Source organism: Mastacembelus armatus, chromosome 24 (genome assembly GCF_900324485.2).
Source record: "Mastacembelus armatus chromosome 24, fMasArm1.2, whole genome shotgun sequence".
Lineage (NCBI taxonomy): Eukaryota > Metazoa > Chordata > Actinopteri > Synbranchiformes > Mastacembelidae > Mastacembelus > Mastacembelus armatus.
In genome coordinates, this window is record NC_046656.1 from 20547642 (window position 1) to 20574291 (window position 26650).

General features: G+C 42.5%; 1 protein-coding gene across 9 annotated transcripts in view; it reads left to right on the forward strand.

Moving 5' to 3' along the window:
* The first annotated feature begins 7531 nt into the window (after positions 1-7531).
* hivep2a (HIVEP zinc finger 2a) overlaps positions 7532-26650 on the forward strand; it is an 81988-nt gene continuing 62869 nt past the window's right edge. For 5 of the 9 annotated variants that reach the window (XM_026318018.1, XM_026318026.2, XM_026318025.1 and 2 more), the window contains exons 1-2: positions 7532-7972; positions 15581-15649. The gene's annotated coding sequence lies outside the window, so the exon portion shown is untranslated. Of the gene's footprint in view, positions 7973-15580; positions 15650-25851; positions 25988-26650 lie in introns of all 9 variants that reach the window. The other 4 variants (XM_026318016.1, XM_026318023.1, XM_026318027.1 and 1 more) reach the window with 2 other exon arrangements.

Consider the following 26650-nt stretch of genomic DNA (forward strand, 5'->3'; position numbering starts at 1 on the left):
ATGGATGGATGGATGTTGCCGTTTTCAGTATAGTCTTTTTGTCCATGATTGTGGACTGTCTTAAGGCATTTTTTGTAGCTTAAGCACTGAAAAAACGTTCAGCTCATATGAAAAATGATCTTCTAAACTGTGGAGTGTCAGTTTATGGTGATTCAGTAAAAAGCAGCTAGTGAAATAAATATGAACTGACTTGAGTGAAAGAGAGAGGTAGACGATGCTCATACTGTAGATATTTTTTTGGAAAAAAAAAAGAAAAAGCTGCAGCAGGCTAGAGAGAGGTGATGCTGTTGCCACGGTGACGACGAACAGCTACTCAGGCTGAAATGCAGTGATGCTCTGCTCTTACGAGTTTATGGATGGATGGCCACATGCACAGGCACAGATAACACAAATCTGTTATGAATGTTAACATGACAAACTCTGTACCCAGCCTGCTGACTGTCTGTCACTGTGCATATATTCTCTCAGTACATTGGCCAGTGCAGGAATCAAACCTGTGACCATTTAGCTACAGGACTGAACTTCTACCTTTATACCTGAAAATTCAAAATAAAATAGGGGCTATGCATAGTGTAAAAGTTCTCCTTCTTTTCTGCTGCTGCACAGTTTTAGAAAAACAGGATGAATAACAAATGTGCTTTCGAAGCAGCTCTAATCAGAATCTTTTATAATAACGATGTGTGATAAGACTGTGAAAGGGGTCGCTCATAGTGATGAACCAACAGAACTGAAAACTGTCAGCTGAATCTGCAGCTCCCCTCAGCATTACAGAGCTTTATAATGAGTTTTAGCTCAATATTTAGGAGTTTGAATCACAATTTTACTGTTTCTCATCAGTGTTATAGCAGCTTCACTTGGGAAAAACCACCTCCTCAGCCCAGAACAGCAGACAGACACTGGTAGAGACAAGCTGGTGAACATAGGGGAGGATTTAGTATCTTAAGAGCCAGAGATTTCCCTCAGGAGGTGGTGGAGACCAAACACAGAGCTACAACTGAGAAGGTTGGACCTGGATTTATCCTGAACACAAATACAAATCCAGATAAATGATGATGTTCTATAACTCGTGAACGGGATATAGATATGGATATTTATATCTTGCTCAGTGTGAAAATAAGCAAATATTTAACCTAAAGTCAGTGTATACAACCTCCTGTTAAAAGAGCCAAAACAAAATTCCTCATACTATGTCACGGGTGGAGAACAATTAATGAATTGATCATTGTGAAGCCAGCAATAGAGTTTGTGTTGGACTCCTTCTTCTGCACAGTATAACTGAAGTTTAAATGCAAGTGATAAGATTAATTATTGTGGGTGTAACAGCAAGTCTGAACACAGGTGAATTCACCATGAGTGAGTTCATTTACCTGGGAATTTTCTAGGAATAACTTGGATGCTCCACTGGAAATGTTTATCAGATCAAGTGCCATGATAAAGGACGCCTCACATTAGTGAAACTAGTTTCTTGACCTGGACTTAGATTCAAACCACCATCTGCTTGGTTGTTGTAAAAGAAAGATCTTCGTGCGGTTTGTTTGTGGAAATTTGCAGATTGATTGTGTGGACTGTTTTCACCCCTGTAGTTCCCAGAGAGAGCTGGAGCCTGTGTATGTGTGTGAGGGCACGTGTGAAAAGTTTCCTATAGTGGAAATAAGGCTCTGGGGAGCAGGATGTCAGTTTGCCACTTCGCACGCACATGCACGCACGCACATGCACGCACACACACACTGCGAGCTCTGTGGGGTCTCTGAAGACTTGGCAGTGACATGTTTCCTCTTTCCCTTTTCCTCCTCCTCCTGCTTGTCTTCCTCCCTCGTTCTCCAATAGGTTCCACTGTGGAAACTCTGGTCGACTGGCAGCGAGACACGAAGAAAAAGTAAGTGGAGAGTCAAGTAAGTACACAGGTTACATAACCACATAACAATTACACTTGTACCTACCTCGGCTATCGTGATTCAAGCACCATTTCTTAACTATTGTGCCCGCGTAGGTACAATACTCATCTATGACAAGAAAAAAAATAACTTTTCGGACTAAAATATTATGGTGCAGTTGAAATGAGCCAAGGCCAGGAGGTCTGATAAAACTGAGAAAATAAAAGCATCAAATAATGCATAAAAGTTTCCACCTGCTTGCTGTAATGTCTAATTGCAGCTACAGTACATCACATTTACATTCAGTAGGATTCAAACCCAGACTGTAACGTACACTTACACACTGACACTTAGCCCCTGCAAACTGATATATTCAGTTTGTTTTAATAGCACTGATTTGGGGCTATCGACCTTTTAAACCCTTCCCACCCTATCAAGTGAAGTCATATTACTGCAGCTTAAAATTACATTTCTTGCTCAACTGCACAATGTTTAATCAAAAACTGTGTAAATTTTGTTCTGGATCATCCACAGAACTCATTAATCATTTAGATAAACTATCCTAGAAACTACATCCAAACTGCCAGAAGAAAAGAGAAAGTCATATTTGCAAATAAAACCAAAACCGGTAGGTGGGACAAGTATACTTTTTGTGATTTGATTTATTGTGAAAATAAAAAAATTAACAGAAAGAACACTATCTAAAATAGGATCTGTACTGTAGCTGCAGTGTGGCAAAAGAAGCAGTAAAATAAACACAAAGCAGTAAAGCTGAAGCCACATTAAAGAGAACAATGTTTAAAATCACAACAGAACATTAAATGTTCATAATATTCACATTGAATTTTTAGGATATTGATTTGACAGAGGTAATTTCAGCTGTTTCAACTGAACAGGTTGATGACAAAGACACTGGTTTTGATTGTCAGTACTGATGCCGACCAGTAAGGGACAGTGTTTAGCTCCAGACAGCCTTTCTCTCTGTGTGTCTTCTGAACTCTGACACACAACCTGTGAAGATGTCCTCCTGAAACTGTTATCTCCCACATAGTTTGATCTTTACCCTTGAGCTTTTATGTAATAAGCGGGCTACACACGTGTGTGTGCTTGTGCAAGTGTGGAGGGAATAGACACCATGACAAGAGTCAATGATCAAAGGATGGAAAAATACACAGTGTTAATGTGTGTGTATAAAAAAGTGTGTGTCAGGCAAACACAACTTGCTCACTTGTCAATCTGTGGGGAACAAGGTGTGGTAGCCTGGGGAGCGGTGTGTGTGTGTGTGTGTGTGTGTGTGTGTGTGTGAGTATGAGTAAGCATTAGTAATCAGTCAGCTGTCACAGAAGTGCTTTGTCTTGCAGAGCGTTACAGTTCGTCTCTGGGACAAGAGCCTGGGGCGACTGCCTGGCTTTGTGTGTCTGAGTGTGTCTGAGTGTGGGTATATGTGTGTGTGTGTGTTAGTGAGTATCCACTTTTGTCATGTAATGGATTAATCACAACTTCCCGTAACCACTCAGCGTGTTCCCTGTTCATGGTTGTTTTTCTTTGAGCTGTAAAGTGAAAGCAAACCATGAATAGAGAGGATTTAGGGTTCCAGTCAAAGATTTTAACCAGTACAGGAGAGCACGACACATGACTCACATCCTGGGATTGTAGCTGTACTTGTTATTTTACCCGATACTCAGTCTGATGAGAGGACCAGCACCAAAACCAAAATCATGTCTGGTTCATATGCAGCTCTGCGCACGCTGAGTAGCAGTAGACAGTAAGTCGCTGCAAAGACACACAAAGAGACACACAACCACAAAGAGACAATAAACAGAGATGTGAAATAACTAAAGATTCACAAACTATTCAGAGATAGAAAAACAACCACAAAGGGACACAAATGTTTATGAAGTGACAAAAAAATACACATAATAACTACGACCGAGATGCAGACTGACTTTGGATTCAGAAACAGATTAAGAGATGTGAAACACCACAGACAGCTACAACAATACAGAAGAAACAGGCAGAAAATAACTAAAGTGATAAACGGGAGATTCAGAATGATGAAAATCACCAAGTACTAGGAGATGTAACCACACACACACAAAACAGCTACAAATACATGCAAAATGACCACAAACAGACATAAAATGACACAGAGATACAAAACAACCACAGCAGTGCACTATGACAAGGACTAAAAAATATAAAACACCCTGAGGGGATGTTTCAAAGACATACTGTTCGCAATTTGGTTTTTTAAAAGTAATTTTGTTTTATTGCCATTATTGTGAAATTTCTAGCTTCAAAGCCTTAAAACGAATGTTGGTTCAGTGAAGTTATTTCTTTTTAGATTGTAGCTGCGATGTTTTTCTACTCTAGTTATTTTTATCTTAATGTCCAAAGAGACACTTTAACATTAATAACTTCCTGGAATGACATATAAAAAGAAAAAAAGTGATGGAGTGTCATTAAAGTAAAATGGCATATGTGAAAAACTCACACCTACTTCATCGAAATGACAGCTGGAAGCAACGCTTGTTATTAAAGTTATGAGTCATCTGAAGACATCTGCTTTTAGCATTGTTCGGTTCAGCAAGATAAGAGCATTTTCAGTGGTTGATTATTGTCATTCAGGGTTTTTTTTTTTATGAGTGTACAGCTTTGTTGAACAGAGGCCTGCGGACGTGTCCTTAATTACATACAGTGTCCACCCAGCACGCCTGAAAACAGTGAGGGCAGTGTGCCGATGCCATACACCTTCCTCCTGGGCTTCGTATGAAAAGCACATGCAAATCGTCACATCGGGAGCTGCAGCAGCTCTCTGTCGCCATGGTGCCGTGTTGCCACGGCGTCGCCATGGGGACACCGGGGTCACCAGTGATGAGGTCATATCCCGATGAGCCTCTTATGGGAAATGGCAGACGTTAATCTACTTATTACTGGCCGGCACGATACACACATACACACACACATACACACACCTACCTATCTGTCTGTCTGACTGACTGTCCATCTGAACTTTAATGACCTTTAACGACTGCCTGGTTTCCTGAACAGGAGTCTTTGGTCCTCATCCCAGAGAAACAGTCGAACCAGTCAGAGCTTTGTTGCCATGATTCAGAGTAAATACGTTCAGCTCGTGATAGCTGCCTATGGCACCGACGCTGATTTTCTTATGATGCGTCCGTGTGTGATCTTATCTCTACTTCTCTACATCCATGAAAAACAGCTGCAGAAAAATGTAAACTGTGGTGAGAAACTATTCAGGCCACTGAAAACTAGATTTGCAATAATTTAACGGTGTTATTTTTTTAATGTTATAGAAATTAAAACAATATATGACAACAGCACAGGATACCTCAACCTTTCCAAATAAACTCTGCTCTATTTAGTTTCTACTTTTACCTAAATCATTTCAACTCAAAAGTAAGCACAGAAGTAAACCTGTAGATTAGCTGTTGCTGCACAGGGATCTACTTTTTGTGTTGTCACTGGGAGGAATATGTCACTTCTTAATAGTGTTTTTTCATTTTGTTCAATCTGTAGTGGCTTTTCTTCTGTATATATGCAACATTACATGGATATAAATGATGTAAATTATTTTATGATGTGTTTATGTTTCCATTAGCAGAAGCTGGGATTCACACCACTGCAGACAGACTGAGCTCTGGAACATGGAGACATCTCTGGTCCATTAGTTCAGGTAAGGTTCTTCTAATCTGACACAGGATGTTTGTTGCATATCTGCCCAGAGTCTTGAAAACAACTAAAACCACAAATAGACCCTGTTGAGATTTAACTAGATGATGCTAAAGATCCTTGACATCAGTAAAACCTCAACAACAGGAAGTCTGTCTTTCTGATTGCTCCGTCAATGGTTCTGCTCCTGCCAAACAGCATCTCTTCCTCCTTCGCCTTCGCTCTCACCTTGGATAACTTCTTACTGCGCAGTGAATGGACCGATGCCATGGAGACAATTATCAGACCATTATGTGTCATTACCTGTTTCCAGATATAATGAGAGCTGTTTGAAGAAGGCTGACATCTGGGCGCCGTGCAAAGGTCTGACTTTTTTCTGACTTACCACAGCGGATGGTTACGCCAGAGTTTACCTGTTGCATTTCACATTTCGAGCAGGTCGATGCTTTGTCTGTAAGAGGAGGCGAACCTGTGACGCTGCAGGCACAGGACACAGAACCCAATCATTTATTAAACCTGCACTTTTAAAACCTAATGTTGTTTATTAGCACAAAGAAGTAGCCACGTCTGGACCAATCCAAACGAAGGAAGGACTTTATCAAGCCTGATTTAATTTATTACGGGAGGGCTGCGTAAATGAGGTCCTCTGTATTCCTAAATGTGTTTTATAGATGGAAAGACTCAGAGCTGGAGTGTGTGTGCTGCTTGATTACTGAGGATCCACCTCAAAATGTGGCAGCTGGACAAGTTGGCCTCATGTAGTTCTCATGGTTCTGGCTGAAAAAGGATGGAATCCACCTACAGAAATAAACAAACAGTGTGGATTCAAAACATATTTCACATTTTTTCCACCAGCTCATGTAGAACTTTGTCAGTCCTTTGCTGCTATAGAAATAACATGTCATATATGCAATGATAGACTAGACCTTCATCTTTTTAGTCCGTGTGGTCAATTTTTAAAAGTAATCCAGATGAAATACACACTGGACAATACCCAAGGTTCTTTTTTTTTAACCAGGCAAAGTCTCTAAAAACCCCTGGTGTGTTCACCATAAAAACTAACTTCAGTCACTTTGGTCATTTAGCCCGACACCGTGTTTATGTTTGACACTTTCTTGCTGGGAGAAGGTATTTTGTTTTGCTGTAACCACTTCGTAGCAGTAGTCATCCTGCCAACGTCATTTTTAGTTGACATATCCCCATTCTTACATAATCTTGGTTGCTCAATTGTTTCTTTAAACGGGGAAACGGTTCTCAGTGAGCACAGCAACATGTTTGAAATTGCTTAACACAGGTCCACGCAACAATTCAGAAATGTAGAACCAGATTATTGCTTTGTGCTAATTTAACTGAAGATCCTTAAGGAATACACACCATTAAAACACACACTTAACTAACATGACAAAGGCCTCAAGGTGGATCCTGAAGAAATAATAATAAATCCTCAAACACTGAAATTAATTGCAGGAAACTGATGATTTTAATATTGTGAAGATTTGTTAGGTACACATTACAGTGTACAAGTATTTAACTTATATACAATGATAACAGTAATAATTACTCATACTAGTATAAAAGTATAGATTTCAATAAAAACCTATAAATGAATGCAACTATAATCTTATGCTGCTCCTTGTCTCCTGTAAATTAATGTAAATTAATGTTTTTAATTCCTGCCTCAACCTATAGTGGAATATACACAGTCAGACAGACAGTCAGACAGACAGGTCGCTCCAGAGGTGACCGGGGAATCCTGCTCTCTCTGTGCCGGCAGACAGAGCCTCCTCCTCGGCCACTGCTCCTCCTCCCCTCCCCTCCCTCTGCCCTGGTTGCGCGCTGGGGGATCCGACGACGTCACACACACACACACACACACACACACACACACACATACATACATACACACGCCCTCTCTGTCTCTCTTTCTCTGTCTCTCTCTCTCTCTGTGCCGCTCCGTCTCTCTCACTCTCTATCCTTCTCTTTGCTGCTATTCTGGGAAGTGGCGCTTGGAATAACCCCCGTGTGCGTAAGAGTGTGTGTGTGTGTGTGTGTGTATGTGTTTCCTGATTTCACCCTCACACACGCACACATACACACTCACAACACAGCCAGACGCACACATTTACTGTCTGTCTGACTGCAGTAGTGGAGCTCTGGCAGCAGAAATCCGGTCGGAAAGGATTCCTTCCATTTTTACGCGCAACTTTTCCTCCTTCTACTGCGTCGCCGCGACGTCTCCATCGCTGGTTCCGACTCTTGTGGATTTCTAACAACCGTGTCCCGACTGTTTCTAACGGACAACCAGCGAAGTGTCAAGCGCCCGGAATCGGAGCTGCTGTCACCGGGGTTGCTTGTTGTCATTTTCGCACGGAAACGGAGACGCGCAGCCAGAGCGCAGATAGAAGGTAAGAGCGGGGCCGGTGAAAATGAAACCTTATCGGACATATTCTCGCACATATCACAGTGACAGTGGGGTTTTCTGCGCCATCACGGGTATTATGTACAGTTTCCTCGGCACTTGATCTTTTGTTTAGCTTATAAGGGCATGGCTATGCTGGGGGAATACCCCGGGCACGCATTGCATTGCATGCAGATTACCCGGGTTGCGTAATAGCCTGAGGAATTTGCAGTAGCCTGCACGGCCAGGCTGGCTGCAAGGCCGGGGAGATAGATAGAGGGAGAACGCGAGGGAGGGGGAGTGTTGGTACATATGAATCTGTGAGTGGAAGCTCGGTTAGGTATGATGTGTGATTACTGAGCCTTATGTGCAGCAACAGACCAGCCCTGCTCGCATCTGGGTGCTGTGATCCCCAGACCTTCACCTTCACACGGCCCCTACGTGGTTCCTGTAATCTCTGTATTGTGCTTGTGGAGTGTTCAAAAAGTGAGTGGAAGCTGTGACCTTAGCGCACTGTCTGGTATTTCCTTGTTGCTGTTACAGTCTGATCGGTGTGGCATTCCTCGGGTCGCACAGGCTTGTTCCTACAGTGCGTGTTGTCCTACGTCTCCACAAATGAAAACTGTTTCATAGACGAGTTCTTTTTGAGAAAGGAGCCACTTTATCGCATATGCTTATCGTTTGTTTCCTCTGCCTGTGCGTGTGCGTGAGTGTGTCTGTGTATGAAAGCATACACAGCGAGAGAGAGGTGGTGGGTGGTGCGCTGGCTGGTTCCGGGAATGTTCCATGACGTGTTGCCGTCTAGAGAGGGGCCCCGGCCGGGGAGACTCCGACTCACGGCCCGGCCCCGCTCTGCTCTGTCTGTCTCTCTTTAACAAGCCCGCTGATACTCTTAGGCTGGAAAATATCTTCACTGCATTTCCAGAGGAGACATTTACAGCCTCATCATTTAAGCACGTTGTGTTTTGCAGTCACATCCTGTGACCTTTCTTTCTTCCGTGCACTTCCAGTCTTCCGCACGGAGGTCAGAGGTCAAGTCAAGTCAGGATCAAACGCAACTGTGAGCAACAGGTGGTGGAGATCTTGCCCATGAACAGTAGAGCAGGGCGGATGATTGGCAGCATGAGGGTTTGAGCTGCAGGTCTGAGGCAGCTGAAGGACACTGCTCTGCTGCCAACATGTTTAATTCTTTGATGATGAAGCACAAATGAAGGACAGATAAACAGTGAAGCCAGAAAGACCTGCCATCATCTTCTGCACTTAACAACGTATTAAGAAAGAAAAATAAATACAATGATAGTAGCCTAAAATAATGATAATAGTAATAATTCTTACAATTTGGCTTCTTCTTTGCAAACTGTATCATCCCTTTTATGTGTTTTTATTGACTTTGTTGGCAGGGAAAGCTGCTAATTTTAAACAAGGATTGATACTGTAAAGTTGGTATTTTTAGAAACAATGAACAGCTCCGTGCTGCAAAACAAGCAGAGTGAAAGAAGAAATAAATGAGCTGTGAGTTAAAGAGAGACGTATCACAGCGGGATGCTTTGTCGCTGTTTGTTGAAGCTACAAAAGAAGAGCAATAATAGTAACTCGTCTTGACTGTTTGTGGTGTTGATGAGGTTATAATCCTGCAGCTAACGAGATCATTGCAGTATGTATTCTGCTGTCAGGACACATGCTGGTGACTGTGTGCGTGCACACGTCAGTGGTAAAGTGTGTGTGAGAGCGTGCACGGGCAAAGGCCGACCTACGTACCATCTGTCCCACTGCCACCTCAGATGGCCGTCGTGGTGTACTGCGTAGGAGCTGGCCTCCATGCACACACACACACAAACACCCATGTACAGAGAATGAACATGTGTGCGTTGATTTTCTGCACCAGACATTTAATTTATTGCTTAGGCCTTGTGGGAAATCTATGCATGTATGTAGGTCTACATGCACGATATACAACACCACTTACTGTCTAAGCAGGAGCCAGCAGGGCTGAAGTGATTGCATGAGTAATTTGACTACTAGTAACCCCTGACAAACATTTAATGCTTTGAAGATTTGTTTCACCCCGGAGAGTAATCACTGTTGCACCATGGCTGACACCGTGCCGCGCTGACTCGTGTGAGATAAAAGCAAACACTCATAGCTGAAAATGGAGAAAAGGCAAAAGGGTAAAAACAGAAATGTTTTGAGGGTGTCTCAGTTTGAAAGTGGCCATGCTGCTGTTTTAGCAGCTGTGTCACAGTGGCCACTAGGGCAGGCCTGCTCACGACCACAAACATATTACCCCAAGTCAGATGTTTCCAAAATATCCTTCTACATAAAATCCTGTTCTTTACTGCATTAATACTCCATGTACACAGGCAGGCAGTGATAGTGCTACTCAGATACTTCCTCCTGATAGAAAAACATGCTTCATCTCAGCGTGCCCTTTTTGGAGCATGCAGCTACAACTTGTGGTCGATTCAAGTGGCTGGAGTTGGTTGTCATGTGATAGCAGCAGCATACATCACATTCATCTTGCAGGTGCTTTATAGACACAGTGCGCAGTGTTGTTCAAAGGTGTGTGGCTGGTTGCTGCTGTCCTGTAGAATGGGTTTTGTAAGGAACAATTTGTCCTGGTGAGTTTATTTGATTTCTTTATGTTTGTGTGGTTTTTTTTTTTTTTTGGTGTGTTCCTTGTCGGCCTCTGCTCCGGTCTGTCTCTGTGTGACCGTCAGTTCACTGCAGATGTGCTAAGTTTGCATTTGTTGTCAATTAACACATCACAGCTGGAGAATGTGAAATGACTGCATATGCACGGCACGGTGTGATGAAGTAACACACACACACACACACACAGATACTGTTGAGCTTTCATTACAGCTTGGAGTCGCTGCTGTGCACAGCGTTCATCCCAGGCAGTAACTTCCACAGCTGGAGGCTGGAGCCAACGTGGACGTGTCTTAAAGAGTAAAGGCCACTCAGAGCTGCTAGAGGCTGCTCTAAAAAAGTCCTGGCTCTAACTTTCTTCTGTTTGAAAGGCGACAACTTCTCGCTAAAACTACTAAGTCAGTCATTTTTCCAGAGTGGAGACATTATGTTCATTTATTCCAGGCCCTGTCGTACATTTACTGCTGGTAATTTGAGAAGTCATTGCTCCATTAATACTATTTTGAGGTTTACAGAAAGTTTGATGCTGGTTGTGTGAGCGTTGGTAGACAGGTGTGATTGACAGGTGTGATTGACAGCTGGCTGCCTGTTCTCTCCAGTTCACTGAAGTGATCAACACAACATTAAAGTGATCAACACAATAATGCATCAACAATTAGAACCCAATAATATCAGATCCATTCATGTGAAATGGGCCATTCTGCACAATGAGTACTTTTACTTTGGATACTTCAAGTACATTTGGATGATAATACTTTGGTACTTTTACTGCAGTAACATTTGGAGTCTAGGTGTTTTCCTTGGCACAGAGTATTTTTACACTGTGATATTTATTTTTACTCAAAGTATGTAAGTACCTCATGAGCCACTGCTAAGACCCTTAAAATTATTGTCAGTGTTTCGTTAAGTGAACGTTACTTACTTTACCCTTTACCTTAAACATTTAAACAGAGAAAATGTTGCTGCCCGTTGCATAACGGCATTCTTTGCCTCGCCCACTCTGTTATTGTAACACATCAGAGTGGAATATTATTAACAAATAACACCTGCATTGCAACATAATCCACCTGCAACTCAGTAACACGCTGCTTAATGATTCTCCAGTGAATACAGAGGAAACTCAGCATCACACCGAACGGAGCCACAGTTCCTCTCACTGCATTGTGTTGCGTTTGAATGCAGCGGCACAGTTTTACCTCTGTGGGTGAGTGTGTGCGATCACCTGAGAGCTGTAGAGGAACCTGAGAGCACAGCAGTGACTGAGGTCCTGACAGCGATGGCTAAATTATTAAGACACGCACACATAAACACACAAAGCCTAATGGGTTGGTTGACTGGCTTCTCCTGGCCAGTCGTTCCTCTGTGGTTTGGTTTTGTGCTTTTTAAGAAATACACTACATGTATCTGATGGCAGGTAAGTGGTAACCTATAGTAGAAGAAGAAGAGAAATGTGGAAGAACAGGAGGTAAGGGAAGGGGGAGAGGACCGAGGACATTTTGAAGCAGAGGGAGGGGGTAGGAGAAAAAAAGAGACGAGGAAAGAGTGAGATGGAAGAGAAAATGACAAAAGTAAAGATGAAAAGCTGGAGAGGAAAGGAAACATGAGAGAATGAAAGGAAGCATGGGAAAAGAAACATGATTACAAGAAAGGAAAAAGGAGGCGAGGAAGCAAGAAGAAAGCAAATCAGATGAGAGGAGCAGAGAGGAAATGAGGAAAGGACACAAGAGGAGAGGAAACAAGGGAAGAGAAATGAGAAGAGGAAATGGTGAAAAGGTAAGAAGAGAATGGAGGAAGGGTACGAGGTGAAAGGAGAGGAAACAAGGGAAGATAAATGAAGTAGGAGGAGAAAAAAGGAAACGAGACGCGAAGGGTGAGAACGAAAGAGGAGACAAAAGGAAAGAGAAAGAGGTGAAGAAGTAAGATGAGTGAAGAGGAAACGAGAGAGAAAAAGAAGGAAACAAGAGCTGGGGAAAGGACACTATTGGAGAAAGGATGAGCTGTTTATCCCAACAGAGGAGTGTGTCTCTTCTGTCAGCCGCTGAAGCAGTTTGCTCTGCGGGGTGTGTGATCCCAGCTTGTTGTCCTCAGCTGTACAAAAGGAAGCCTCCCTCTCTCGGTCCCTGCAGCCATCTGAAGCCATTTTTCTTCCCGGAGCCAATCACTGCTCACGAGACACATCTGTCGCTCCATGAGCACATGGCAGCTGTCTAACCAGAACAGAAATATGATTGTGCTGCCTCGTTTTCATGAGTGTGTTCGTGTGTGTTGAAAATGGCTGATATTGTAATCTAACCTCTCTTTACTCAGGTGGGCTGTCGTTGCTGGTGTGGTAATTTAAATATAAGAAATAATAGAGAGATAGTGAAAGAAGGAGAAAACACGAGGGAGACCTTTACCCAAACTGGCCTACTTTCTCAGCACCTTGTAATCACTCTCACTTCATGCATTTATGCATCAGACAGTTGAGCTAAATCTGTGTTTTGTAATCAGAAAATCCCAACCGAAGCAGCTATTATCCAGTTTTCCCTCGACTGTGCACGGCCAGTTCGCTGTGAGAGGATTATAACTCCTACAGTCAGCGTGACGCATGCAGAGGATACGTATATGTCTTGGAAGCTTTTATACCATTCAGATAACTGTAAACTGTGTCGTTGTCAGCTGTGTAAGAGTCACTCCAAGTCTTCTGTTACCATTTGTTCCTGCAGCGTTTGAAACATTGACCTATTAAATCCAGGTCTCACTTAATGAAAAGGGTTTCAGGGTAAAGGCTCCTAATTTCTGGAAAACACTGTTTGAAAATATTTGTATTAATTGAATTAGCCAGAGACTGGAAGACAGGAAACTCTGAGTCAGAAGAAGAAGAGTCTCAGCCCTCCCAGATAACTGGATCATTTGTATGTTGTTAACTGGTAAACTGGGGCAAATTAGAAACACCAGTTAGCAACAGGTGTGAAGTTTCATGAGGAGCAGCAATGAAAGTGGGCCCTGCTCTTTAGCTTTGTGTTTGTGCACATGTTGACTAGATGAGATGTTATTGTTATTATTATGGCATTTGAATTGTGGGGTGACACTTTTGACTGAGCTTGGCTGGTAGGTTCCTCATGTTTTAACCTCCTGGATCTTGGCTAAATACACCTGCTGGACTATGGAGCACAGAGACATTAATCTGACTCCTGATAAGAAAACAAACATGTTTATTCAACAAAATTGAAGTTGGTAGAGTTTTAGCTCCAGTGGTAGCTGTTTAAAACAACAGTAAACATAAACAGTTTTGATTTGATGGGCTACTGGATTCAGATTTAATAATGTTTTTCTTACTCGAGGATGGATAACGCCTCAGATGTAGATGATATGACTTCAGATTCCCAGCAGGACTGGTGTTGTATGATTAAAAAAGGTGCCAGTGATCTGAAACACCAGTAACTCTCACCTTTTTAATGTCAGTCACTCAGAATTTTCAGCCGCTATTTTGCACCGACAGTCATTCAGTGAGAAAATTGAGTCTTTGCACCCACAGAAATGAAACTACAACCAGAATATGTGCAAGTTAAGTGTGAAATGCTGACTTTCGTGTTTCACCCCCATACTTTCTACGTACATGTAAAACCCTGCTAAATACTGGCATCTTCTCTGGGGGATGTCCAGAGGCATTTTGGGAAATGTAGGAAATCTAAATGACGCAGATGCGGCAGGTTTTGGGAAAGTAGATCAGAAATCACGTTATAAAAGACTCAGGTGGGTTTTCAGTTCCCAGGGCTCCTCTGCCCGGTCTGGTATTATCTGCCCGAGTGGAGTTAGTGTTGGTCCAATGAAAGCACAGAGACAGTTACTGCTGTAGGTTTATTTGCATAACCATACAGAAGATGAAAAGCACTTCAAAACATAGGAGGGGATGAAAAGGAATCCAATCTCAGCAGGTGTGAGAACAGAAAACCCAATGAGCTGAAAAAAAAAAAAAAACCAGCACCCTAAAGAAAAAAGTGACAAAAGAAAAGTGAAAATCAAGATGACAAATGGATGACACACAGGATCTGAAACTCTCAGTGTCATCTGTTTTTATATGTTTGCTTATTGTTGGACTCACTGAAGGTTTGACATGTCAGTGTCAAGAAATAAGATAAAAAAAACAAGAGTCTACAGGGAATGAAGAGTTTAAAAATGTCTGATTACAAACCACAGGATCAACATGTCACGGCTGTTGTGATTTATTTTATTTTCCTGACATGAGTTGAAGAACTACGAGTATACGCTAAAACAGACTCATGACCTTTTGACTTCTACAAGTTTAAAAAGGGTTTTATAATATAACTCATCCTTTTTTTTACACTACATGGCCAAAGGTATGGGGACATTTGAACCGTACATCTATATATGAAGTCATTCCTAAACTATGAGCATTAATTTGCTTCTGGTTTCACTCCTCCAACCAGACTGTGGAAGCCGGTCGCAGAGATTTGCTCCCATTCAGCCACAATAACATTAGCGAGGTCCATTACTAATGTTATTGTTAAGATCTGGCTCACAGTCGGTGCGCCACTTCATCCAACAAGCTGCTGGCTGGAATTGAGGTCAGATCTCTGTGCAGGCCAGTCAAGTTCGTCCACAGCAAACTGGGGAAACCATTTCTTTATGGGGCTGTGCACGAGGCTCTGTTGTGTTCAAATGCGCGATGATGGAGTGCTGTCGTCTAAAATACCATTATATATAAATACACTTCTCCACTTTTGAAAACACAATGCGATTATTATTGTTTTGTGGTGGTTTATGTGCCGTCCTATGTTTGACTGGGACCAGGAGGCAGGGGAAACCAGTGGAGACTCCAGGAACTTACTGGTTGTGGAAATAAGGCTTGGCTTTATTCTACCAAAAATGCATATGACCTTTAAGTAGATTGAGTTTGTTTACAGTTTGTTTAACTTATGTAAAAGTTTCATGCTTTCTCATACTCCCTCTCTTTCTCCACCAGGGGCTGTGACCTGGTGTGGACCCGTTGTGGACTTGCTAAACTGGACCAGGGGACAAACATTTACACCAGGTAGGTTCTGCCAACCTGAACTTGCAGTGAGACATGACAAGCAGCCATAACACAGGTGGACAGAGCTACTGTTTCACAGCAAATACTGTAAATACAAATAAATGTTACAGCAAGTAAAACGCAAGATAAAGTGAATTTTCGCAGGCAGAAATTACCGTCAGGTTAGATTTGAGTCTGAAAGGCAGTGAGTGAACATGGAGGTGACATTTATCAGCCATATAGCAAATAACTAAGCAAAATTATATGTTATATTATAGATTGGTGAGGTGAAGTTGAAATTCAGGTGAGCAGAAAGTGGTTGAGTTTAGCATCAAGTCATCAGGAGGGAGGGAAGTGAGAGCGGCTTTAAAAACGAGGAGAAAGTGGCGAACAGCGACGTTTTTGTGATAATAACCATCACTGTGATTTAAAATGGCTGCTGCTTTTGTCATGAGACAGAGGAAGGGAGAGGCTCTGACACACACACACACACACACACACACACACTGAGGAGAGAGTTGAGCTGTAGTCACTTAACCAGAATTACTCTCCGTGTTTTTTTTTTTTTTTTTTTGTGTGTGTCTGTGTTGTTTTTTTTTTCCTGGCTGGTTGCCCCGGCAACCGGCCAGCATCGCTACCGGAGGTGTGACCTCGGCTGGGAGTGTAAATGAAAAAGCTCACTGTAATGATCCTGCAGCTTGCTATCATGTAAATTTTCCGTAAGGCTGTTTTTCATCACATGCTCCATAGCATCAGCAGTGCGGAAGGGAAAAAAAAAAACCCTGTGTGTTCCCAGGAATCATCTACCGGCTGTTTGTGGAGGCCAACGCTGCAGTCAAATGTTGTTTGTCTCTATGTGGCCCTGTGATGGACTGGGGACCTGCCTTTCACCCAAAGAGAGCTGGGATAGGCTCCAAGCAGGTCCCTGGGACCCTGGTTAGGACTAAGGGGGTACAGATTATGGATGGAATAAGAAAATAACGTAGAAAAGCACAAATAGATTTTTTTTGTTTCTTGTAAAACTGAGTCATTCGTTATTTTGTCATTAAAACATGAAAAGTATGTTATAATGTGAACAGGTTCTTGATAAAATTATAAAAAGGTGACAGCAGTTTTGCGTTGGCGCTGGAAAAACAATATTTTTGACATCTCAGTGTTCTTGTTGTAATGAAGAAGTATGCAGGATATCATGTTGAGCTGACGATGAGGAAAAAAGGGTTTGGTGGATGAATGTGATGATGTCCTGCAATAGTCCAGTAGATTTTTCTACTTTGCCAAGATAACAAAATATTCTAGTGTCTAGACCATTGAGTGAAGGAAGCATGTAGATTCAGTTTTGTTTTTTACCACAAACTGACCTGCATTTGCATTTTGGCTGAGGACTCAAAGCAACGGTGCAGGACATGGTGTTAAACATTAATAGTGTTAAACAGTCGTAGCAGATTTAATGTCTGAACTCACAGGTGTCTGACACTGTATTCAAATGAGGAAAAAGCAGAAGTCCAGGTAGAGATTCTTCATTATTAAACTTCACCAGTTTGGGTCATGTTTGCTATCTGAGGAGTCCTAACAGTGGGGCCAGCAGTAACAAGCAGCAGTGTAAAGGTCAAAGGTCAAGAGGCCACTGCATCTTAAACCAGCCGTCAAGGATCATTTAACTGAGGGGCTGGCCTTTAGATTTTCTTAGCTGGATAGTAGAAGCAGCAGCGTCTTTTGTGTGTGTCAGCGGTGTCACTTCCTCTTCCTGTGTGTCAGGCGGCTTTGAATCAAGAATGAGATGAACTGTGTCATCCAAACACCCTCCGTCTGCCTCTATGGCTCCCTCGCTCACACATCATTCCCTCTTCTGTGTGTGTGTGTGTGTGTGTGTGTGTGTGTGTGTGTGTGTGTGGTTTAGTCTGACAGTGCACAGAAATAGATCATGTAAAGCAGAGATTAGTATCTGCACAAATGTGTGGGCCTTTAAACTTCATACAGTGTCACCTCTGTAAAACACACAGCAGAAAAGATGCACAGGATGTGCGTCAGCGCTTGCAGACTGTGCACATGCTCTAAAATGCACATGCTGTGTGTGTGTGTGTGCGTGTGTGTGTGTGTGTGTGGGTTGGGTGGGTTATGGGCAAGGTGACAAATGTCAACGGCTGCTCCAAACTGTGGGAAACTGTTCACACACAGAGAGAGAAAGTCTGTCTCCATGTTCATCCGTATCATGTTGATATTTACTTTGACACAAAAAGATGAATGAAAATTCCAGAAAGTGTAATTTAAGGAACAGTTTTTGTTTGGTTAGTGTGGGAAAGATTGATATTTAGAGAAGATTATGTGATAAAAGCTGATGAAAATTGATTTTTCTAATAAAAAAAAAAAGAAAACGGGATTCTGTGCATGGACATGTTCCATTAAAAAGTTTTCTCTCTTCCCACTTTGTTTCTGTGATGTGTGCCCAAATCCACAATCTTTCCCTGCACATAAAAACAGCTTTCCATTTTATTTGTGCTCTTCAGGGAAACTCTGGAAGCTGAGGAATTACTGACCTTGTTTGCAGTTTGACTGTTGCTATCAACAGTTTTACAGATGTGTCTTTTACACTAGTTGTCTGTGGGGAAATACTTACTGATCCACAGGGGCATTTAGTGCTGCAGTACCATGTTTGGCCACAGGGACAACAAAGCTGATGTGATGTATTCCTCCATGGTTCTGCCTCCTCCTCTTCCTTAACTTTCATTCCAGCAGTAGAAACAGCCCATCATTATTTGTTTTGCCTTAATATCTGACCAGTTTCATGTTTGTTGGGAATTACTGGTAAAATACTGTGAATTCAGACTTAGCAGTTTACTTTAATTATCTCACACCCTCTGAACAATGTTTACATAGCACAGACCGATGGGAATATTTACAGATTTTCTTATTGTTTGCTAAGTTTTTGAAATCTGGCTCTGACATTGTGTGAAAAGTATGTAAATGTATGTAAAGAGAAACTGGGAGGCTGTCAAAGGAATCTTTCCAACAATTATAATTCCCTAAGTGTGTGGGTGTAACTGTGCACAGGCCCCATGCCGGTTCTGCAACAAAAACCAGATCAGTAAAGTAAAAACATCAAATGTCAAAGTCAGTAATTTCACAGAACAGCTTTTCTGAAACACTGTCTAACATGCTCTTACCAAACTAAGTGTTCAACTGGGCTGAGATCTGGTGATTATGAAGAACATAAGTCATCACACTATAGGCCATAACAACAAAAGCAGACATTAGGATAATTCTGAAAGATGAATAATTAAATCTAAAGTTCCCAATCAGCCCAAGAACACAAATCAGAGAGAGATGGAGGAGTGGCAGAGCAGCAACAAGATCTAAAAATGGACTAAATGAATCATGTCACAGAAAAATTGCTGAAATTCTAATGAATGAAGTGAAATAACAAAGACACACAAGGAGAGAGAGAGAGAGAGAGAGAGAGCAGGATGGAGGACCAAATGGATGCGGGCGCTATGGTAACCACAGAGTCAGTACATTTAAAATGAAAACCCAGTAGTGGACAGTAGGCCAATGAGAGTTGCACGTCGGTGTCTGTTGGCTGATTGGCCCGAACGTGTCAGGAAGTAACTGAAACACACTTAAACACACACACACACACACACCTCCGCACTCGCACTTCTCCAAAAAAAAAAAAAAAAATAGACAAGGCAGGAGGTGAAGCGGAATAAGTGCATGTTGCCACGGCGACCACGGCTACAGATGCAAGCTGTGTCCTTGACAACATCACATGTAGTTTTACACACACACACACACACACACACAGGAGGAGGATGATATATACTGATGAACAGCTGTGTCTAATTGAATGGCCTCTGGGTGAGCATCCTCTCACCCCTAACTTCACCCAGTGTGTGTGTGTGTGTGTGTGCGTGTGTGTGGTAGATAAGAGCGGTGGAATTTGAATAGCATTATGGGATATGACTGTTGCTGAGACATCAGCAGTTAGTTTGGTTCCCATTTCCTCCAGGTACCCAGAAGTCCACTGGCTTCTTTGTTTGTTAATTCAAATTGCATGGAAAGCTGTGTGTGTGTGTGTGTGTGTGTGTGTGTGTGAGTGTGTGAGAGAGAGAGAGAGAGAGAGACACAGCGTAGTGGTGTGTCTGGGCACAGTGTGGTACAATAAGAAGCTTTAGTTTCACTTCCGCATCGTTCCTCATGCAAATGTTGGCTTTGTTGCTTCTGCAGGCTGCACACTTCCTGTTCATGCATTGTGTGTGTGTGTGTGTGTGTGTGTGTGTGTGGTTGTACACTGTATGGTTATGTGTGTGCACATCTTATGCATCAGCCTATGAATAAAAGTGGGTTACGTTTATTTGTGTTACGAGCAGCTTGGTAGTTTAGTGTGTCGTCTGTCTGTTTACATTTGTGCCTTCTTTTCCTTTTACCCTTTTATTTCTCCTTCCTTTTTCTATATCTGCTTCCATCCTTTGCTTTTTCTCTTCCTTCACGCCTTTCCTTTAACATTTCCTCTTTCCTATCACTTTATCTCTTCCCTCAAGCCTTTCATCCCTCCTTGCTTTGTTCTTCCTCCTTCTAAATCTCCTTTCCTCTTTCTCACATTTCCACAGTTGCTATTTCTCCCTTGCTCCATCATCGTGCCCTTCCTCTTCACCTCTCTCACCTCCTCCTGTCATTTCCCCCTGCCTCCATCATTTCATCACTCCCTCCATCCCTCCCTGATCTCCTCTGCCAGGCAGGAACAGGTGGTGCGCCTCTGATGTGCCACTTGGTGGCTTCCTGCCCGAAACAGAGGCAGAGAGAGATAGAGAAAGAGGCAGAGAGAGAGAGAGAGAGAGAGACTGGCCCATGTCGGCGCCTTGGCACTCAGGCTCGTAACATGTGATGGGCGGAAGGAGGAGGAGCAGGAGGAAGGGTCAGGCTGAAGGCTGTGGTTTTCTAGAATGGGAGAGAGAATAAGAGCAGCAGGTGCTTCAGTTTGAGACGCGCACATGCACTTAAGATAACAGCTTCTTCTTCTGTGCCCACACCAGCATGACTTCATTTCCTGTCCTTGTGCAGGAAGTCAACACGCTAAAGTGTCGCAGGCTGTTTTTAACCCAGCAAAATTAGGGAGATGATGAGAAGATGTCCTCCCCTCCTTTCCTGCCTCGCCACATGTTTTCTCCTGCTCTCTCTTCTCCATTTTCTTTGGCCTGGCCTTTATTTTCCTGCTCGCCATTGTGCCATTACATAAGATTCAGACACTTTTCTTCAGCCTCAGTGGATAGAAGAGCAGGTTGTCACCAAAAACCCCTCACATACTCCAAATGCTTACAGCTCTCTGTCCTCCACTCTATTTATGCTCCTCCTATAATCTTAATCTCATGCTGCAGTCTCTAAATTGACATATTTGGGAAAATGGGGGTTTGAGCTTGTTCCTGTAGCCGCCAGGATTAGCCAGTGCAGCAGCAGCTAACCATCTCCAGAGCTAACTCCATATGCATGGCATTAAGACTGATTAGCTCCACGCTAGCTCACTCACTCTCAGGGAATTAAGGCTTAAACGCTAGCACAGCTGGCTAGCACGTCACACCTCCCGTCCGTCATGTGACGAGGGATCAGCACATGCTAACGACGGTTAACTCTGCGCGTGGCTTAGCAGACGAAGACTTCAAAGGGGACGTAAATCTGGTGCAACCTGAAAACACATCCAGCTGAATTTTTTTTGATGTTCGTCTTCTCTGCAGTCACAAGTGTTTAAATATGTTCCACGTACAGTATAATGCCTGGATGAGGGTGGGAGAAATGCAACTCTAATGCCCGCCCCTGCTTCACAGCTTTCAATGAAGTGCCTTTTAGCAAGACATTAACAGCACCAGAGCAGTGAGGCTTTATTTGGTAGGCCCCAATTTGAATATGTGGCCCAGTGAAGCCAAAGAAAAAGAAGTGAAAGGATTAAATGCTCCACCTCTGTAGGTTGACAAAACCCCAGACATTTTTATCTCATAACACCCTTTGAAAGAGTTTATTGGAATATTCCATCAAAAATCACATTGAGGCCTTTTGCACATCAGTAGTCAGCTTGGATTTAGTTACAGTAGAGTCCAATGTGAACAAAGAATGTCCATAGAAACATCTGAGGAATGTTTTATTGCACAGATCCAGATTATGATCAGGTTGTGTGTTTGCACCAGCAGACATTACATTCTGATATTAAAAACTGTTCACTTTCTTGGTCTCAACAATCAAAACCCTGATAAGACTCAGAAACAGGACACTAGTGTGTGCGTGTGTGTGTGTGTGTGTGTGTATAAGTGCTCATTTGGGTCTGAAGCTGCCTTTAGAATAAGTAAAGCTAATGATTTTCCCAATCAGCATCATTTTATTTTACAAATTAAGTGTTTTTTTTAAAAAGTCTTAAGAAATCTAAACACAAATATTGAGTTTACTAACCTGTGTGACAGAAAAGCAGCTTTACACGCGGTGGGGATGTTATTACAGTTCACAGTAGATTAATCCCTGCGATGGTTAACTCTGTTGGTTGTGAGCGCTCCACTTTCCCACAATCCTCAGGATCACGTTTTTGTTTTTTTTAAATTCATCCACTTACAAACAGTTTCATGTCAAAACATAGAAGTTTAGTTTCTGATGTTTTCTCATCAGACGGTAGAAAAACACAGTTGTGACAGATGTGATAAGTGAATGTGTGGAGGTTTAGTTTGTATATTGTCTCAGTTTTCATTATCGCCGTGTAAAAATCATAATGGTGTCATATTTTTTAAAAAGTGTAAATTCCCCCCAGACGTAGTGGAATTCATTCTCCGTGTTCATTGAAAGCATCTGTTATTTTTCTCTTCTTCTTCTTTTACAGTCAGACCCAAACTTTTTCCCTCTTACTCCCTCGCTTCTTTCATCACTCAACTTTTTTCCATCCCTCCATCGCTGCCTCTGTCTTCTATCTGCATCCCTTCACCTCCCGTTTCATCCTTCACCCACGCTGATCCTCCTCCTCCTCCTCTTCAAAGCTCTGTCTATCTGTCTGCGTTCAATCCTCTCCTCCCTTCTCTCATCTCTTCTTCTCTGTTCTCATCTCCTCCCTATCTGTCTCCTTTTTGATGTGCTCCTCTCCCTTTTCTCCTCCTCCCAGATCTTTCGACTGCTTTTTTACTGGTTATCTCCTTTTCTACTTTATATTCTTCTCTCTCCTCTTCCTTCTCTTTACTTTTCCTCATTTCTCCTTCCTCAACGTTCGCTCCTTTCCTGCTCCTGTCCATCTTTCCTCCTCATCTCCTGTCCTTTCCTCCTCTTTTTGCACCTCTTCCCTCTTTATTCATCTCTCTCCCTCCACCATCTTTTTTTTGCTCATCTCTTCATCTGTCCTCTTCAGTTTTCTCCTTCCTTCACTCATCAGCCCCTTTTTCCCTTCCTCCTCTTTTTCTCTCGTGATGCACCAAAATAAAATCCCGAACAGATCGTCGTCCTCCTTTTCCTGCTGTCAGCGATGCGGTCTCTCCTGTCTCCTCCCTCAGCCTTTTAACAGATGAGACAGGAGGCGAGATTAGAAGACACTGAGACAAACAGCATTCACTGTTTGTTTTGAAAGTACCTGGTGTGTGTTTCAATGCTGTGACACACACACCAACGGTGTCAGTGACAGGATTTGGCTGACAGCTCGCTGATATTAGACCTCTCTGTTAACTTAAACTACACTGGAGGATCAGAAGCAGCTGTCAGCATCTGTGTGTGTGATCTCTAGTTAGACTGCCATCCGTAAATTTCGCTCTCTCTCCTCCGTTTGTCTAATTCCCACTGGATACGTTCACCTGCGGGCCAGAAATATCCATGCAGATATATTCAGATCATTTTCCCCTCCCAAAAAAATGGAGATGTCCCCTCCAAAGCTGTGATTGTTAGCATGACATTAAAAAGTAAAGCACATTATGAGACATTATCACCTCCATAAGTTTAATTTCCAAATACTTGTGCTTTTCTGTTTCCCCTAGTTTGAAATGACAAAATGAGCACAAGAACATATTAGGACATTGGCTGAAGGTGCAGTAAACATTATGTTTTGCCATTTCAAAGCAAAGGGATGCAAATTTTTCTCGCTCAGCTGAACCTGCTGATGTCAGGTAGAAATGTAAACCTGCACGTTGCAGCTTAAATGGCACTGAGCTACCTGGAAATGGCTGCAGTGATGTTGGCATTATCGTTTTCACTGTAAATATGAGGCTGCATGACGCATTAATGATGAGGAGCAGGAGTTTAATAGTGTGACCTTCCAAACATGTGGTGCAGGTGTTTAAAGGCTCAGACGGTCTAAACCACTGTGCTGATGTGTTGAGGTATCATTACACTACATGAACGTTTTACTTCGATCATCGATCCACTCCTAAATAAACACGCTCCAGAGAAACCGGCCTCCCGTCTGCTTTGCCTCAGCTGGATTTCATGCCGGTGTGAGTCTGTGGTGTCCTTTCTCTCATGCACACATTTTGGTTTCATGGCTTTTCTGTGTTTACAAGTTAGAAATCTGCTGCTTCAGTGTCTCTGTTTCACTGAGATTAATGTACTGCACAAACCCTGGTTTTTAAATATGTATTGACAGCACATAAACACACACACACGTGAAGCAATGAGCACATACACTAATATGTTACCGTGCATGCTTATACACACGCATACTGTTCATTATTCACACATATGTGTAGACAAACAGAGCCAGACATGCTGTACATGAACCCACTCACACTCCCAGTTGGTTTTCAGTCTCCTCACCAAACCAAACACTGTAATTTATCTGCATCTCTCTCCCGGGCCGACCTCAGGCCGTTAAAGGTTTCCCGTTTGGTTTGCGGCGGGCAGAAATGTCAGAGCTGTGGATTCCAGCGCCGGGCAGAGAGGCTGCTATGTGGTGGCAGAAAGCTCTGCTGTGTTTGTGTCCATGGGACGCTGCTTTTTTTTTTTTTTTTTTTTAGGCAGCATGTGTGTGTCTGTATATTAAAGTGAACGCTGCTTATGTCTGATGATCTGAGCTGAATTTAGCTCAGGAATCTGGCAGCAGGAGAGGTTTTCCCACCCGTGAGGGCAGTTTGACTGTTGGTGTGCTTAACTAGCAAAATAGTTTTCCGTGAGACGTATAGATGAGCGACATTACCGTTTAAATTGCTTTATTTTCCCACCAGGTGACACTGGAGACCTTGATCCATCACACTGTTTGTGGGATCATGTGTCATGTAGGTGTAAAAATATATAGTCGTAGCATCAGTCGTGTGTATTGTGAAAATAAACGCATAAAATAAATTAACGCTTTCTCCCTCCAGCTGAAGTAATAGTTGAAAGGCATTCTGGGAAATATAGGGACTGGAAAGTGGAACAGTCCACAACAGGAGAGTAGATTTCTCCTGCTGTATTTTCAGGGCAAGGTCTTTTTTTGAGGTTGTTGGTTTGAATCCCTGGATAAACACTGGAAACACACTTGAGGAATGAAACAAAAAAAATGATGCCCATATAAAACAGACTGAGGGAAAGGTCCGACTGTCCTTCAGTAAATAACATGAAACTGTAGTTGAAGTTTAGTTTTTTTCCTTTTTCCACAGTTATCCCCATTTTCTCCTCTCTCCTCGTTTCCTCTTCTCCTCTCCTTGTTTCCTCTTCTCCTCTCCATGTTTCCTCTTCTCCTCTCCTTGTTTCCTCTTCTCCTCTCCTCTCCTCCTTTTTCTTGGATGCTGCTCAGAGCCAGGGGAGTTATATTTAGCTCCTCTTTCCTCCTTGTTCACTTTCTGTGTTTTGCCCCTGCAAAGATGGCCTCATTAGCCATAGACCTCAGCATGAAAACACTCTCTCACTCACACTGGGGTAGAGTCGGGGATAGAGCCTGTTACATAAGTCTCGCTTATATAATTTGATGCATATTTGATGCTGAATGGTGCAGTGGCAATGCAGGAAGCAGTAAGAGGTGTGTGTGTGTGTGTGTGCACGCGTGTGTGCGTGCGCATGTGTGTGTTGAGGAGGAAAGCCAGATTTTTGCAGCTTGGCCTCTCTTTGCCCTCCCTGAGCTGTTGCGTCACAGAGAAAGCTAAAGGTGAACGGGCAGTCAAAACTACAATTGTGTGTGTGTGGTGTGGTGTGGTGTGTGTGTTTGAAAGATTATCCTGATACTGAGCTGCACTTTCAGTTTTCACAGTATCGACTACACTGAGAGTGAGAGTGGAGTTTAAAACGTCTTCATAGTCTTTTTATTGCAGATTCCTCTGATTGATATCAATTTAATAAGAGGAATCAATGAAGGTTAATGGCTTTTACCTGGATTCACGTCATCAGTGCACTTATTGGAGGACACACAGAAGGAAGGCCTGCAGACGTTTCACTTCAAACGTTAAAGTAGGGCCAGCACTCTGTTGGTTTGTGTAATTATGTTAATATTACTCTACTAGACTCCTTCTAAAGGAATAACTGTAGGAAAATAGTGTGTATCTTCAAGAAAACGTCATGTTTACACTTCGTAATGCTGCGATCATGTTTCTTTACATCAAATTATTACAGTTCAGGCTGCATTTCCCGTAATGCAACCAAACAAAGCTTGTTTCATTAGATGCTTCCTGACTGGTAAACGCCCGTGTCACATCTGTCAAAACGAGAAATAAACCTGATGACGTGGTTGTTTTTCAAACTTTGAAAAACTCCCTCTAGAACTATTGTGCAACTTTGCTGCCCAGGCTTGCGAAGGGAATAAATAGTGGAATACCCCTTTAACCTCTTTTCTAACTTTATGTCCTCAACTATAAAGAGCCTGAACGTCGTGTCTCTCTTGACTCTGGAGTTGGAATCTATTGATGCAGTTTGTATTAATTTGCTGAAAAGCTTGTAAACTGAAGAGTTTATATCTTTATTTGGACTTTAGTCAGTTATGTAGTTAAATGTTAGATCCCAGTGTCTAAAGAGAAGTTTAGTTCATTAGACTAAAAAAACGTTTTAGTTTTCCAATCAGTGACTGTGTCTGATTAATGCTGTGGAGAATCATGTCACCAATGAGTAAAGAATCAA